Raw genomic sequence first — 15223 nt, forward strand, 5'->3', positions numbered from 1 at the left:
TGAAACTCACTCTGTAGACCAGGCTGGCCTCGAACTCAGAAATCCGCCTGCCTCTGCCTCCCAAGTGCTGGCATTAAAGGCGTGCACCACCACTGCCTGGCCTGTTTTCCGTTTCTTTAGCATAAAATATAAAAAGCAAAATGTGTAAGAAAATAATGTGATAATGTTCACTTCAGAAGAAAATATGTACGTGTTGTTTATTAAAGAGCTTTGAATAAAATGCCGGCTCTTACTTGACAGAGGAAGGGAATAAGACCTAGTGGTCTATGAGGAAGACAATTACATCTGGATTGAAGCTTATGCTGTTGGTCAGTGTTGTTTCTTGTAGTCCCTGAGGATGATGTCATCTTCAAACAAGATGGAATCAAGAACAGACACTTTGTTCCTTACCCGGGAGGAGGGCTAATATAATGGTTAGAAGTTACCCATTTATGTTGGCAGCTGGGAAGGGGTCATGCTATATATATGTAGTCATAAGCCAAAGGATATATCATTTAGTAGTTTTTCTGTTTGATGGAGCCTATACCAATTTACCCATGAATCCTCCTGTTGAAGTGAAGCCACCTCCATGATTACATGACGATCTTTAACATCTCATAACACACAACTTTATTCTCTTCTTTCTTTCTATTGCTCCTTCTCACCTGACTCATATGTACGATGCCAAGATAGTGGCCACAGGATACTACTGAGAACATTCAGGAGAAGAGAAGCTTTGTGCTGCCAGGTCACTGGCAATCGAACTTTGTAGATAGAAACCAGCAGAATAGAAGAACCAAGAGGAAACAACACTGACTATGGACTAGTTCTGTTCTGTCACATAAAGCAACCACATATATATCATGTTGTTGCCTAGAAAAGGGATTCTTTGTTCTGAAACTGTCTTTTACAGTCAAAGAGATGTGTTTTCCTGGGACATGGTGAACTCAGTCTATTCCTCTATATTAAGAAGTCTCAGGACAGAGCCTACAGGTCCATCTTCTGTCACAGGTTCCCTGTTGTTCTTCACATTTTTCTCTCAGTTGATCACCTCAGCTTGTTCTTATGGGGTGGGTCAGGCTCAGATTGCTTTGCAGGTATACTTATCTGTGTTAGATCAAGGATTACGTTTTATATTTCCTTTGACATTCCTTCTTGTGTGCACAAAAATACATGCTAAGTGGGTCATTTTGTTGCTTCTTTGCAGCATTGAGAATAGCATTGAAGCCTTGCACATATTTACATACTAACTGGTGTGATGGTTCTACCACACAGTGCATAGAACCGAGAACTTGGAGGCAAGTGACCTAGATTTAAATCCTGTTTTGTACTTGTTAATACCATGAACTTGAACAAAACTCTGACCTTTCAGCTTCCTCATATCCACCCAGAAAATAGAGAGTAATCCCTCCTCTTTATTGGGCCAATTTAAGAATTCATGGACAATGTAAACCACCCTTTGTGAGCTGTAACTTCTATAGAAATGGAATACATGTGAACTTAAGATGTTTATGCACTTGCCACTTGTACAGTGAACTTCCCCATTCTTCACCTGGGTCAGGCTTGGGGTCAGGAGAAAGTGCAAGCAGTAAGACTAGTGACCAAGCCCAGACCTGCCTCTGCTGTGTCACCACCCTGTTCTGCACAGGAGCTATTTGCAGAGTAGCTTGGGCAGTTTGAGGCTTCCATTAGCAGAGACCTGAGAAAAGCCAGTCATGCAGGGATCATAGATAAGAACTTTCTAGGCATAGAGAACTTTGTGTGGGAAGGTCCTGGGGCTCAGGGACCATTTTCTAGTAGCAGCTGAAAGGTGACTAAAAATGGAGAGGACAGTGGCCCAGGTGAGTTGGGAAGGGCAGACTGAGGCCAGGTCTGAAAGCTGTGGAGTGTAGAAGTTCAAGAATCACCTCACTGTCTCTGTCTCAAAGTCAAAATATTACCTCAGAATATTTGACTTTCTTGTCAAAACATGAGAGCTAGCCTTATATCTTCCATCTACCTAAATACTGGACTTCATATCTAGTCAACAGATACCACTAGACTACTAGTACCACTTTCAAATATCTTTGCAAATCCATTCTTTGTAAACCCCATTGCTATCACCATAGATAAAGACATTGTCCCCTTTGCCCTAGATACTGTAGAAGCTGTCTGTGTAGCAGTATGCTGGTAAAAGCCCACATGGTGACCATGTTGGGGAACGCCTAACTAGTAGTACTTGCAAATTTCCTTGGTATCAATATGCATACCCTGGCCTATCTGTCTACCAACACGGTGCGGTTAAACGTGGCACTAGGAAGATACTTTCAATTTGACCTTCTGATACCCTAACAAATTGGTGACAATATGCCACCACCTAGTGTGTCTGCTGCTTCTAGTATATACCCAGAATAATTTTTTTCTTTTATTATCTCAACTATTTTAATAGTTGAAGACTTTAGAAATAATTTTTTTGGTATCAAAGATTTGAATTTTTCTGTAATTGAAGGATGCAGAAAATTTTTACCAATAGCATTTATTTGTTAAACGTTATTTTTAAAAATTGTTTTCTTATTTACATTACAAATATTGCCCTCCTTCCTGGTCCCCCTCCAAGAGTTCTTTACCCCCTCTTCCCACCCCTTTGCCTCTAAGAGGGGTTCCCCCACCCCTCACTTACCTACTCCCCAGATCATCCTCATCCCCCCACCACATCCCCCCTCCCTGGGCATTAAGTCTCTACAGGATTAGGTACATCCCCTTCTACTGAGGCCAGACATGGCAGTCATCTACTGTATATGTGCCGGGGGCCACAGACTAGCTCATGTATGCTCCTTGGTTGGTGGCTTAATCTCTGGGAGCCTCCAGAAGTATCGGTTAGTTGACACTGTTGTTTTTCCTATGGTGTTGTTTGCCATCCCCTTCAGCTCCTTCAGTCCTTCCCTTAACTCTTCCATAGGGGTCTCTGACCTCAGTCAAGTGTTTGGCAGTGTCTGCATCTGTCTCAGTCAGCTACTGAGTTTTTCAGAGGTCAGCCATGAGCCTGTCGTTGACCCTCAATACCCTCCATGCATTGTTTTGACATTTGACTTCACTGAGATCTGGGTAGAGACATCATGCGATGTCAGGGTAGCTTTGGTCTTAGGTACTTCTTGAGAATTTTGGACTAAAGCCTGAATCCACAGCCAACTCTTAGTCCTAAGGCTTTGATTGAGCAATACTTAAGAAGGCAAATGAGCTCTTCTGCAACTCTGGGTGTGTGTATACAAGCTTTCCAGTACTGTGACAGACACCTGAGGCAATCAACTTGTAGAGAGAAAGGGTTTATTTTGTGTCAGTTTTGGAAATCTGACTCTATGATCAGGCAGGCCCACTAGTTTCAGGGCTCTTGGGAGGAACAGATGGCATCAGCAATGAGCCCCTGACAGAACAAAACTGCTCACTTCATGGTTGGGAAACAAGTGGAAAAGACACAAGAGAAACTGGTTTTTACAGTTCTCTTTGACAGCATGCTCCCGATAACCCAAACACCTCTACTCACTTCCTCTCTGAAAAGTTCTGTCACCCTCAGGGGCACCAAAACGGGGCTCAGGCCTTTTAACAAGGCGACATCTAAAGGATACTTAAGATCCAAACGACAGCAGCCAGTGTAGGAATGGTAAAGCGTCATTAGTTGTTGCTATTTTAATTTTGTACTAAATTAGGAAAAAAAAGTGTATTTTGTTAATTATTGATGAAATTTTAAAAGTTCTCATTTTTAATCGTATTGAGTTGTGATTTTTAATTTAAAATGTTTCCAAGTATCTTGTATTAGACACAGCTTTAATTTGAAATATATACAAATGTATATTTGAAATATATAATATAGGTGGTGATGAGGTTTAAGATAATCTTATAGGCATATTTATCTTCTACTGACAAGAATGAAGGAGAGATGAACAGATACCCTGAAAGGAGAACAAAAAGGCCGAATGCACTTCTGTCGTCTAAAGAATGTGAACATCTGATGGGTTGGTTGCACAAACAGATCTTTGAGTCGGTGAAACCTTTGAATTACTGTGCAAGAATCCCATTTCCTCCACCCAGTTACATGCAATATCCTCCCCAACCCCTGCTTAACTCTGCCCAAGAGTAGAAACGCGGTTAATGCTTCCACTTAGCTCAGCTCGGCCGAGAGCCGGCTTATCACAAACTTCAAGATCGTGGTCTAAGTAGAAGATTTGGATAAAGAGGTGCCAAGGCCTGTATTCTCTCATCGTATGTATCAGGACCTTTCAGCATATGATACGTTGTAGCTGAAATAGTGGCACCCTGCCCCAGTCAGCACCCAATTCAATTCCTTTTCTCCCCAGTGGATTTAATTTAGTGTGTGTGTGTGTGTGTGTGTGTGTGTGTGTGTATGTCCTGATAGTGTTTCTCTAGGCAAGGACAGCTGGTACCAAGTCTCTTTTTGAGCAAGGGACGTAGAATATTATCTTTTACACACACAGAAGCACACACGCACGCATGCGCACCTGTAATTAATTGCTACCAATATTTGAATGGTGCTTCTTTATAGCTCACATAGGCTGGTCATACCGATTTCCTCTCTTAGTGCTCACAACAATCCTATAAAATTATCCACTGTGTAGAAAAGGGAACTAAAACTCACAAACTGATTCAAAGCCGAACCACTGGGGACAGAACAAGGACACCAGTGTGCTTTATAGCATAGACAATTCCGGGGGAGCCGTTTCTACTGCTCCTTATCTTTGTCACATGGCTAGCACAGAGCTAGAAATCTTGCCTCAGGTCTGCCAGACGCATTGGGGTGATCAGAGTTTCATATTTCTCTCAGTCTGAGCAACTGTCTGCTATAGATGTGAAACTCGTGACTTTGTCTCTTTAGATTGATCCATCAATGTGGAGTGTAACAACCCACTCTTACAATAGTGCTGGGTAAAAGAACATGTTTAACCCCTGTAGATCTTTGCAGACTCACAAATGACATTAGCAGACTGAAGTATTTATCACCCTTTACACTAAAATGTATTTTATCTGATACACTAGTGTGTTGATTTACAAAAGGAACAGTTTTAGTTTTGGGGGTTTCAGTCTGTAACCAACTGACTGTGTAGCTTTGGCTGTGTAGCTGTGATGACGCAGCATCCATGGCAGGGTTGTGTGGAATAGCCAAGTCATTCACTTTATGTCTGGATATAAAAGAGAGAGAGGGGAGAAGAAGGCAGCCTTCTTTTGTAAGACTCTAGTGAGCAGAGCCTTAGTTTACCAGAGACCCCCTGAGTGAACCACGTGGAGATGAGAAATCGCTGTAAAAAGCAAGAAGAATTTTTAATGTTCCAGCATCCTGGGGCCATCCTGCATCTCAAAAGGAGAGGTGACCCCATGCAGAATGTTCAGCAGACATTTATAGAGTCTCTAGGGGTAGCAGCCATTAGGCACAATGTGATTGGCAGAACCTTTTAAACTGATTGGTCTTCAGGGAATGAGGAGGCAAGGACCTCCCTTGTCTGTGTGTGGTCAACAGTCCTTTGTCCATGTGCTCTGGCTGCCCTCCACCCACAGATCATACCCCGACCCCTGTGGTCTGAGGAATGTTAATTTGCCTCTGCCTTCTGGAGGGGAGGGGTGCTTAAGCGTTCTATGACCTTTCTTTTCCAGGAGGGGAGGGGTCTGGTGGAATTTTCTTCTTCACTTTCAGAGCAAGTTTTCATGGGCCTAACATTTCTCATTCCCTCTTAAAGATTCCATCTCTCTCAGTAGTGCCAAACTGGTGAATAAGCTTTAAAGAACATTCCAGATCTGAACTACAGCAACTGGTAAGAGGCCTTCAGCTGTAATTACTTAAAAGTTCTTTCAGAATGAGAACATTCTGTTACTCTACTTAACACTATGTGCCAAGAAGTTGCTTAGTAAACCAAATGATCTTGGCCTAGAAAAATCTCCAGACAGGTGACCAGGGTTCAACAGAGAGACGAATCAAGGCAACTTTTAACATTTGAAACAAATCCAACTTTTTAGACAATAAACCTATATAAATCTCATGGGAATTAGGGAATTAGAATTAGATGTGAAATATAAAACAAATAGAAAAACACAAATCAATAGAAGGAAGCACACGAGAAAGTTATTGGGTAATTTGGTAGCCTTCCTAAGTATAAAGATCATTAAAGAAACCACAAAGAACAGATTTTAAAGTAAGAAAAAAAATTTAAATCTGCATATCAGAAAACATAAATAAAATTAAGATGCAAGTAATATGTGAAGCAAAATATATCTCTTATAAAATGTCACTCTTTTTACTTCAGACAAGGTCTCACTCTGAAGCCCTGGGTGACCTGAAATTTGCTAGATATACCAGGCTAGCTCGGGTCTCGCAGGAATCCACCTGTCTCTGCTTCCAAAGAGCTGGGAATAAGATGTGGCAGAACCAGCCTCAGCTTGGAGGCTTCTCTTAGCCCCAGAGGTTCTGAGAGAAGGGGTGTTTGATGGCAGCAAAACAAATGACTCAAAGTCAAATCATGGGTCCAAGCTTGCGGCCTATGTTCTGCTCGAGATGGCTCCCTAGACAGCTCTCTGTAGACAGCTGTTGGGTCTGTAGTCTGCTTGAGACAGAATTTCAGATAGCTCTCCCTCTGCATTCTGCTCTGCTCTAGATAGCTTTTTCTTGCTATTCTAAAAACCTCTCTGGTTGAGAAAGCTAGCTTTCTGCTCGAGACAGCTCTCTCTCTCTGCTAGTAAAAATTTGAAATGCTCTCTGGATAGCTCATGGGTTTTCTGACAAAAGTCCGAAAAGCTGCTATAAGAGATTATTGGATCTTCCGACCAAGTCAGAAATCCTGTTAGAAGAATTCTAAAGGTAGTTCTTCGGTTTTCCGATCAAAACCAGAAAGCCAGAAAAAAATTCTGAAAGAGCTGTGTTCACTCTTCAAACAGTTTTCTCTGGATAGCTGCTAGAAAACATTCTAAAAGAGGTGTGTTGGCTCTCTAAGTAATTTTGACCTTAGTCAGAAATCCTGTTAGAAAAAAATTCTTCAAGAGCTGTGTTCAGTCTCTAGAGGTCTCTAGACAGCTTAGCTCTAGCTAGAAAAAAAAATTCTAAAAAATAACTGCTATCTCTTTCTTCTAGCTCATCTCCTGCAGACCAAAAGTCCAGTTGTTTATTTATATATTAATTCAATTATTTATTCCAGGTTCCCTCTTGACCATCCCATGAATCAGCAGCATTTCGTGACCTTAGCCCCTTGACTCTTAGGAAGAGACAGCAAGCATACGCACTGACAATAAGGTAGCTGCACGGGACCCTGTCTTGAAATTACCATTCCGACCACACCTGAACCCAAATTCTCTCTGTCCCAGGCTGACCCTGGACTCAGGAATCTGCCTGCATCTGTGTCTGTCTGTCTTTGTAGCTTTCTAACCAGCTGGCTCATAGTATAGCTGCCTCTGTTCCTTTAGCTCTGTGAAGCTCCTTATACAATTCATATTGCATCTTTTTTTTTTTTTTTTTTTTTTTTTTGGTTTTTTGAGACAGAGTTTCTCTGTGTAGTCCTGGCTGTCCTGGAACTCACTCTGTAGACCAGGCTGGCCTTGAACTCAGAAATCTACCTGCCTCTGCCTCCCAAGTGCTGGGATTAAAGGCATGCGCCACCACTGCCCGGCACATCCTTATATTTTTAGATTGTTGAGAAATTGTATATTTTTTAACTCATGTTTTTAAAGTTCTCTTTCACAGCCTTAAGGGCTGTCCTGAAGGTAGCAGTGTTTACCATTTTCCTGAGGCATTAGCCACTCCTCCGCCTCCCCAGAATCACGCTGTCTCTGATTATCATGGAGTCAGTCATTAACGTTAACAGGGAGGACATTCTTCAGAGTAATGTGAAAGTATGTATATTATTATACATAAAAGCCTATGTCCACAGCAGCCACAGACACTCATGGAGGCCGATGCCCTGTTGGCCCTGTCCCAGGGGCAGAAGCCATGTCATACCCATGCCCACCACGGCCATGCCAGACTTGGCATACCCAACTTATATTATTCTTATATTATTTGTTTTTCAATACTTATTTTATTTATTTATGTGTGTGTCTATGGGAGTATATGTTCATGGGTAGGTGTTCATGCATGTGTGTGTGTGTGTGTGTGTGTGTATGTGTGTGTGTGTGTGTGTGTTCTGGCACACAGAAGCCAGAGTGGGCATCTGATTGCTTGAAGCTAAGGTGTCTGTGGGATGCCTGGGTTTCTGTGTGGATGCTACAATCCAAACTCTGCTCCTTAAGACTGTGGAGCAATCACTCTTAACCACTCATCTCCAGCTTTATGCAAAGGATACAGTTCACAAAGAGAAGGATGCAAGTTTCTGATAAGTACTCTTGGAAATACCACCAGAAGTGCAGATACAACTCACAGGCTTACGTTTTACCTACCCAGGCTAGTTATAGGATGCTGGTGGAAGGGAACATTTTCTGGAGATTAAAAAATGTTTATTTCCTTGAATTTAGAAGAATATGAACTATTAAAACATCCGTTTTTCTTCTTAGGCCACGGGACATATCATGCTCCTGCATGGAAAAATTTGTTTTAAACAAATTTATTTTAAACATACTTTCTCCAAATCAATTTTTTGTTTAATGTAATCTCAAGAACATTTACAAATCGATTTAAACTTTTATGTTCTAAGTTAAGAAATTTCGTGGGTTGCATAAAATTTTATGATGGAAGAGATAAAGTCAAGAAGATTGAAATAGAAGTAACAGGTAGGAAATATGCATACAATGGAATATGCATTTCTATTATTAACACATACACGCGCGCACACACACACACACAGTTCCAGATGAAGTATTCAGATGGGGCAGACAGAGACAAACTTAGTATATATGTGAGAACCTAGATAGTGATAGAAATAAAGAAAAAATATTTAAAAGATGATATTGAATTGTTTGGCAACATGGGAAATAGTAAGAAGGAATTTAAAAGAAAACCTAAATAGCATTTAACAAAACAAATCTCAAATGGAATCAATTAAATATGGAGAAATGACATATTGGCACAACCAATTATATAGTTACTTAATACTACCACAAAAACTGTATCTCTACCTCTCCACCCCCTCAAAAGCTATATATTTAGGACCTTTAAAGCAATTTCCTTTCTTTTAGTCATATAAGGGGAAAATTGGGGCTGAGTAGACAATCCCAAGTAGGAGGCCAACTTATTAAGGCAGATGAATGCACCTCTTGTAGCTGAGGCCCAGAAAAGGCACAAGCAGGCACTGTTTCCTCCCTGGGCAGGAGCTCCCCTGTGAACTCAAAGCACAGGCCACTGCCCAGCAACTTACCAAAGAATGGGTAGCAAAGGCTTTTAAGGTCCTTAGCTTGAAAGGAACTTCAGAACATTCATTTCCAAACCCAATCTGATGGTTATTATTTGGAAAAGAACAGTTTTTCTTAAAGAAATGATTGTCTTGGAGGTTATTCACAATGTAAGACTATTTCATTCATTTTATGTTGGTAAAAACAACACATTAATTTAGAAATATGAACGGTGCACTCTTTAAAAGTTGGGTGTGGGGAAAATTGAAAAAAAAAAGACTTAGTAATTAGGTGCTGAACTAGGACCTAAGAAATACTAACATACTAAGAACATTAAAAATTCAAATTTGCCTCCTTGAAACTATGTTTACACTGTAAATCAATTATTTTACAAAAAGCTTCTGGATAAGGCTAGACTTGAATAGAAATTATCCTGATCCCAGCAGAGCTTTGAAAACAGTAGGAAGTACTTCAGGACCTTTGGGTGCTGAGCAAGTGTATTATCTTAGATTTTCCTAGGATTCGAATGTAGGTTCTGAGTTACATAGGACACGCATAAGACAAATTACGTAATTGTTGGAGTTCTGCATATCACCTAATATAACCAGGAGTTCTATACCTGTGACTACACTTAAACATCCTGGAGAGTTCTGTTCTTTACTAGTGTCCCACTGACAGAGGTACAGGTCCTATTAGATTAGGACCCTCAAAGCATTTTTTTTTTAATTGGATGTTTTATTTACATTTCATATGTTGTCCCCTTATCCCATCCCCCACCCACCCAGGAACCCCCTATCCCCTCACCCCTCCTCCTTCTTCTCTGTGGATGTAACCCCTACCTACCCCCCCCCACTCCCACCTCCCCACCCTCAAAATTCTCACCCCCTGGGGCGTCCAGCCTTCATAAGGTCAAGGATCTCTTCTTCCACCTATGCCTGGCAGGGCCCTCCACTCTTACATATTCAGCTGAAGCCCTGGATCCCTCCCTAAGTGCTCCCAGGCTGGTGGTTTAGACCCTAGGAGCTGTGGTTGGTTGGTATTGCTGCTCTCCTCATGGGGCCACAAACCCTTTCAGCCTCAAAGCATTTCTTTCCTTTCAGTCACATGCAGGGAAAATCAGGGCTGACTAGTCAGTCCCAAAGCAAGGGCCTGAGGGAGTGGCTCCATAAGTCATTGGGAACGTGACAGGAGTTGGGTTCCCATACCACAGAAGCCAAGAGCTTAACTGAGTTTGTCTGAGCAGCTGGTAAAGTGGCTCGCTAGTTTTGCAAATCCATGAGTATAAATCCTACAGAAGCCTGTTTCCCTGAAAAGGTTCCTCAATTTCTAGATAGATAGATAGATGGAGGGAAGGAGGGAGGGAGGGATGGAGGGAGGGAGGGAAGGAGGGAGAGAGAGAGAGAGAGAGAGAGAGAGAGAGAGAGATGGAGGGAGGGTTGGGTCCATTAGCACTCAGACTATGTTTTTCTTGATCTAGTGCCATCTCTAGATATGTGACTTGATGTTGGTACAATTGACCTTTTCAAAAGAGACCTTAGAGCTCCTTATGGTTAGGACGTTAAGAAGGGACTTGGTTTCCTGGGGGACTCCCTCTTGTGTTCATCCACAAAGTAACCTTCTACATATTGGAGGAGAAAAGGGGTGTGTGCTTGACCAATCAAGGGGATCTTGGGCCAAGGCTAGACCAAATAAATGGGGTTTTTCTCAAAAATCCTTGGGATAAAAATGTTTGACCATGGCAGCTCTTACAAAGGAAAACATTTAATTGGGGGCTGTTACAGTTTCAGAGGTTTAGTCAATTATTGTCATGGTGGGATGCATGGTGGGATGCAAATAGACAGGGTGCTGGAGAGGAAGCTGAGAGTTCTTCACCCAGATCTGCAGGCAAAGGAAGAGGGAGTCACACTAGAACTGTCTTGACCATCTTAGACCTCAAAGTCCACCCCAAGTGACACACTTCCTCCAACAAGGCCACACCTCCGCATAGTGTCACTCCCTGTAAGCCCATCTGGCCATTTTCGTTCAAACTACTACACAGTCCAAGTGACCTATCTGGACTCATGAGTTGGATCTTCAGAGGCAAAGAGGTTTAATTATTGTGGCATGGTGGAATCAAAAGAAGGCATTACTTTTATTTCCTTTTTTCTTTTTATTTATTCTCTTATACCATTCATCCCAACTGCAGCCTCCCCTCCCTCTACTCCTCTCCGTCCTCTCCTCATCTCCCCTCTCCCCCACCTCCACTGCTCCTTCATTTCCCTTTGGAAAAGAGCAGCCTCTCAGGGATATAAACTGAGCATGGTGTAACAAGATACAGTAAGACTAGCACAAACTCTCACGTCAAAGGTTGGACTTGCCAACCTAGTAGGAAAAAAGGATCCCAAGAGCAGGCAAAAGATTCAGGGAAACCCCCACTCCCACAAAGCCACCAAGCCAACAACCATGACATGTAGAAAATATTTAATCTCAAATCAGGGTTTTCTACCCTACCTTTGAGCATTCAGCTCCTAGATAAAAGACACATAATCTTTATAATTATAATAACTTTAATCAGCACCGAAGCTCATTAGCAGTCTACCCTCTAGGCTATTAGAATTGACTTCCCCATCAATAACCCTGAGTTATACCTTGCCACGTTCCATCTGGGCAGCTCTTAACTCCAACTGGCCAGCCCTCATGGCCATGTTTTCATAATTTCTACCCCATGTCATCTTGTCTTCTCTCCATCTTCCTTTCTCCTTCCTCATAGTCTCCTGCCTCTGGGAATCAAGAAACAAAAGAAAAAATATTTCTCTTTATTCTGCCCAGCTACAGGCTGTAGGCATCTTTATTCACCAATCAGGAATAACTTGGGGGGGCAAGGTTATATAGTATCACTTGGGTCTATGTGTGGATTCTCTCATTCCTGGGGCCTGGATCCTGAGGCCTCAGGATCCAGTATTTAGCATCACAATACATAGCAAAAGATCAAACCTCAACAATAACACATATGCAAAAGCTCCCTGATTGCTGCCTTAGTCTCTGTGAGCTCCTATGAGCCCTGCTTAGTTGGCTCTGTGGTCTATGTTCTTTCCTCAACCCCTCTGGCTCCTACAATTCTTCATCCCTCTCTTCTGCAGTGATCTACCTAATGTTTGACAGCTGATCCCTGTATGCTCCCATCAGTTGCTGGAGGAAGCCTCTCTGATGACAACTAGGCTAGGCCCTGATCAATGAGTATAGCAGAATATCATTAAGAATCATTTCATTGACTTTTTTCCCCAGTTGCGTATGGTTCTACCATACGTCAAGAAGGCATCTTTTTAAGTTTAGAATGGAAGAATAAGTTGTCGCAGAAGATTGTATAAATATTGGATACCAAGGGATGAAGGGGAGCTATAACTTCATTGATTAATTTGAGGCATTAATCTCCATTTAACTAGGTCCTTTGTGAATTCCCAGAATAAATGAGTTATAAGGGTTGGTTGGAACATTTTCTCAAGAGTCTGTGTCTTTTAAGGGCCAGAAAAATAGGTTTGAGTCCCTCTACAGTTTCAGGGTCAAGCAGTTACTGTTTCTGGTGGGGAAAAGAAATGAGGTCATTCAAGTGTACTATAATCAGTGAGTGCCATAGTTTAGTCCAGCCCACCATTTCTCCATTCATCCATTCATACCACAGGGTCTACATTAGTCTCTATTATAGGTTAACAGATTTTCTTCAGACGCTAGGATAAATCCTACCTGGCAACAGGGAAGGGTATCTTTTCCTAATAGAAGGTTTAGTGTCTCTGGTACTGAAGCAGTGATAGAAGAGAGTCCCCCATAAGCACACGAGAGGTTTAGTAAAGTATCTTCTCAGTAGCTGTCCCGGTAAGATCCTAAATGAAATGCCCGGTAAGATCCTAAACGGCTGTGTGATTTGATCTAGGACCTGGAGAGAATGGCAGCCTGGAAAATCAAGAATGCAGAGTACAGGTGTCACCTCTAAGGTTATCTGGAGCTTCTCAAGTTTGGTTAATATCATGAGAGCCTTTAGGGATGGCCTCAGAACCCATCAATATTCTGCAGGAGGAAATAGCTTGGAGCCTCTTGGATATATGGGGGAATCTTACCTTTTTATGATTGCTTTGAAGTTAGGGTAGGGTGCAGAGAGAGTCAAGGCATAGCTCTCTCCCAATTGGGACGTTCCTCCTTGAAATGTCCCTTTTGTCCAGAGGAAGCATGCCCTGGAAGGATCTGTCAGAATGCCCTATCACCCCGGCAAGTCACCTTTGTTATAGCTAGGATTTCATCCTTCTTCAATCATGTCCTGACTGTAATAGATGAAGTGGTCTAAAGTCTTACCTGGACCATTAAGCAGTTTCTGAATTGCAGATTCTACAGATCCCTAATGCCAATTGGGTGGTAAAATTGTCCTTTGGACGGACTTCCTCCTTCATGAGTTCTAAAGTTTCTTAGTGTGTTTTTATATTGTCTCTCTTATACTCTTAGAAGAGTGATGGAAGGCTCATGGGTCCCCCCAAATTACAGTTAGATAGTTAAGCAGAAGCACATCCCAGCTTGTATCAGCCAGCACAATGGTCAGTCATGACCCCCACCAGAGTCAGAGAGGTTAAAGGTCTCACTCAAGATCACCCACAGCCCTCCAGATCAGTGTCACCCACTCAGGAGGACATCACTAGGGCTTGGCACCACCTGCCCACTCCTTCTCTAGCCTTGCTGCCCCTGAGCTGGCTACCTTCATTTTCTGTTTGTACCTACAGTTCCCAATTCATCCCAAGATGAGGCTTTCTTGCTATGCTTTCCATGGTTAATTCTATCCAGTATTTAATTAGACGTCTGGGTGACAGTTTTGGAGAGGTCATAGAGCTGGATTGTCCCATTAACACGAAGATGAAAAGAGAATGATAGCGAACTCTTGGGTGGGGTCTGCCCATTCTCACCCCCATTCCTTACTAGGCTCAGAGGGCAACTCTAGCCTTCCTGTTGAGAGGCAACCAGTGGTCTAGTTGGTCCAAGGAGTGGGATTTTTGTGCTTCCTCATGGCTCAGCAATGGTTTACCCTTCTCTCATGGCCCTCCAATGTTGGATGGTAGAGTACTCAAGAGTCAAGCCAATTGAGAAGATCAAGTTTCTCTCCCTACAAGCCTGCAAGAGCTTGGGTGGGTATAAGTGCTCTGTAATTTTTTTTTTCAAGTCTGGGTATCTATGAAATTATCATTCTTTAAAACAGTGTATTTGCTATTTGATTTCCTGCATTCAGAGTTTGAGAAGGAAGTGAAAGACCATGAAAAGGGGAAAGTTCCATGGTCCTTTTTGGGAGTCAGACATGACTAGACAGATTTGATGAGTATCCACCAAGACTTAGTCACCGTGATGTTTAAGTCCTCCTGAAGTGTCAGTTCCTCTGGAACTTGCCAAATAGGAAGCAATGTCTGTGGGTGGTCATCGAAGTGGTAGATATATGGCAGGAAAAGAGGAACTGATAAAGGGGACTCAATGAGTCAAAAACATGTCACATTAGGGATTGAAGAATCAAATGTAGTAATGAGGTAACAGATGAGGAGTAGGAAGATCTTATTCAGACTTCTATCCCAGTCACGGGTAGAGAAACGGTCCCATTCTGTTCAGAGACAGAAGGTATGTCCAGACGTGACAAGTAAAGAGGTCTCTCTGTTGACTCATGGCTATAACTAGTCCTCAAGATTTGGCCACCCCAAGACCTTTCTTAGAATCTCAGAGTCCTGTCTCTTGACTTAACAGTATAAATGCCTGCCCTGGTTCCCTATACTAGAGAGAGAGAGAAATCTTTCTGTTTAGTTGTTTGAGATTGGGTTGTGTTTTCTTTTGGGTCCCTTCTCTATACTTCTTGACTTGTAAAGAGGGATGGTGAGGGACTCAAGTATGCTAACTATGGTTGAGGGTTTCCTTTCTCAAAGAATGTTTGGACATGGGAAAGCCAACAGTTGTT

At 42.2% G+C, this 15223-nt stretch overlaps 1 non-coding gene across 1 annotated transcript; it reads right to left on the reverse strand.

The window, feature by feature from the left end:
- Window positions 1-6824: 6824 nt before the first annotated feature.
- LOC114615818 lies at window positions 6825-6885 on the reverse strand. Its single transcript, XR_003710524.1, has one exon. It is a non-coding gene; the product is annotated as a U7 small nuclear RNA (small nuclear RNA).
- Window positions 6886-15223: the final 8338 nt, after the last annotated feature.

Source organism: Grammomys surdaster, unplaced genomic scaffold, assembly GCF_004785775.1.
Source record: "Grammomys surdaster isolate TR1022 unplaced genomic scaffold, NIH_TR_1.0 130, whole genome shotgun sequence".
Classification (NCBI taxonomy): Eukaryota; Metazoa; Chordata; class Mammalia; order Rodentia; family Muridae; genus Grammomys; species Grammomys surdaster.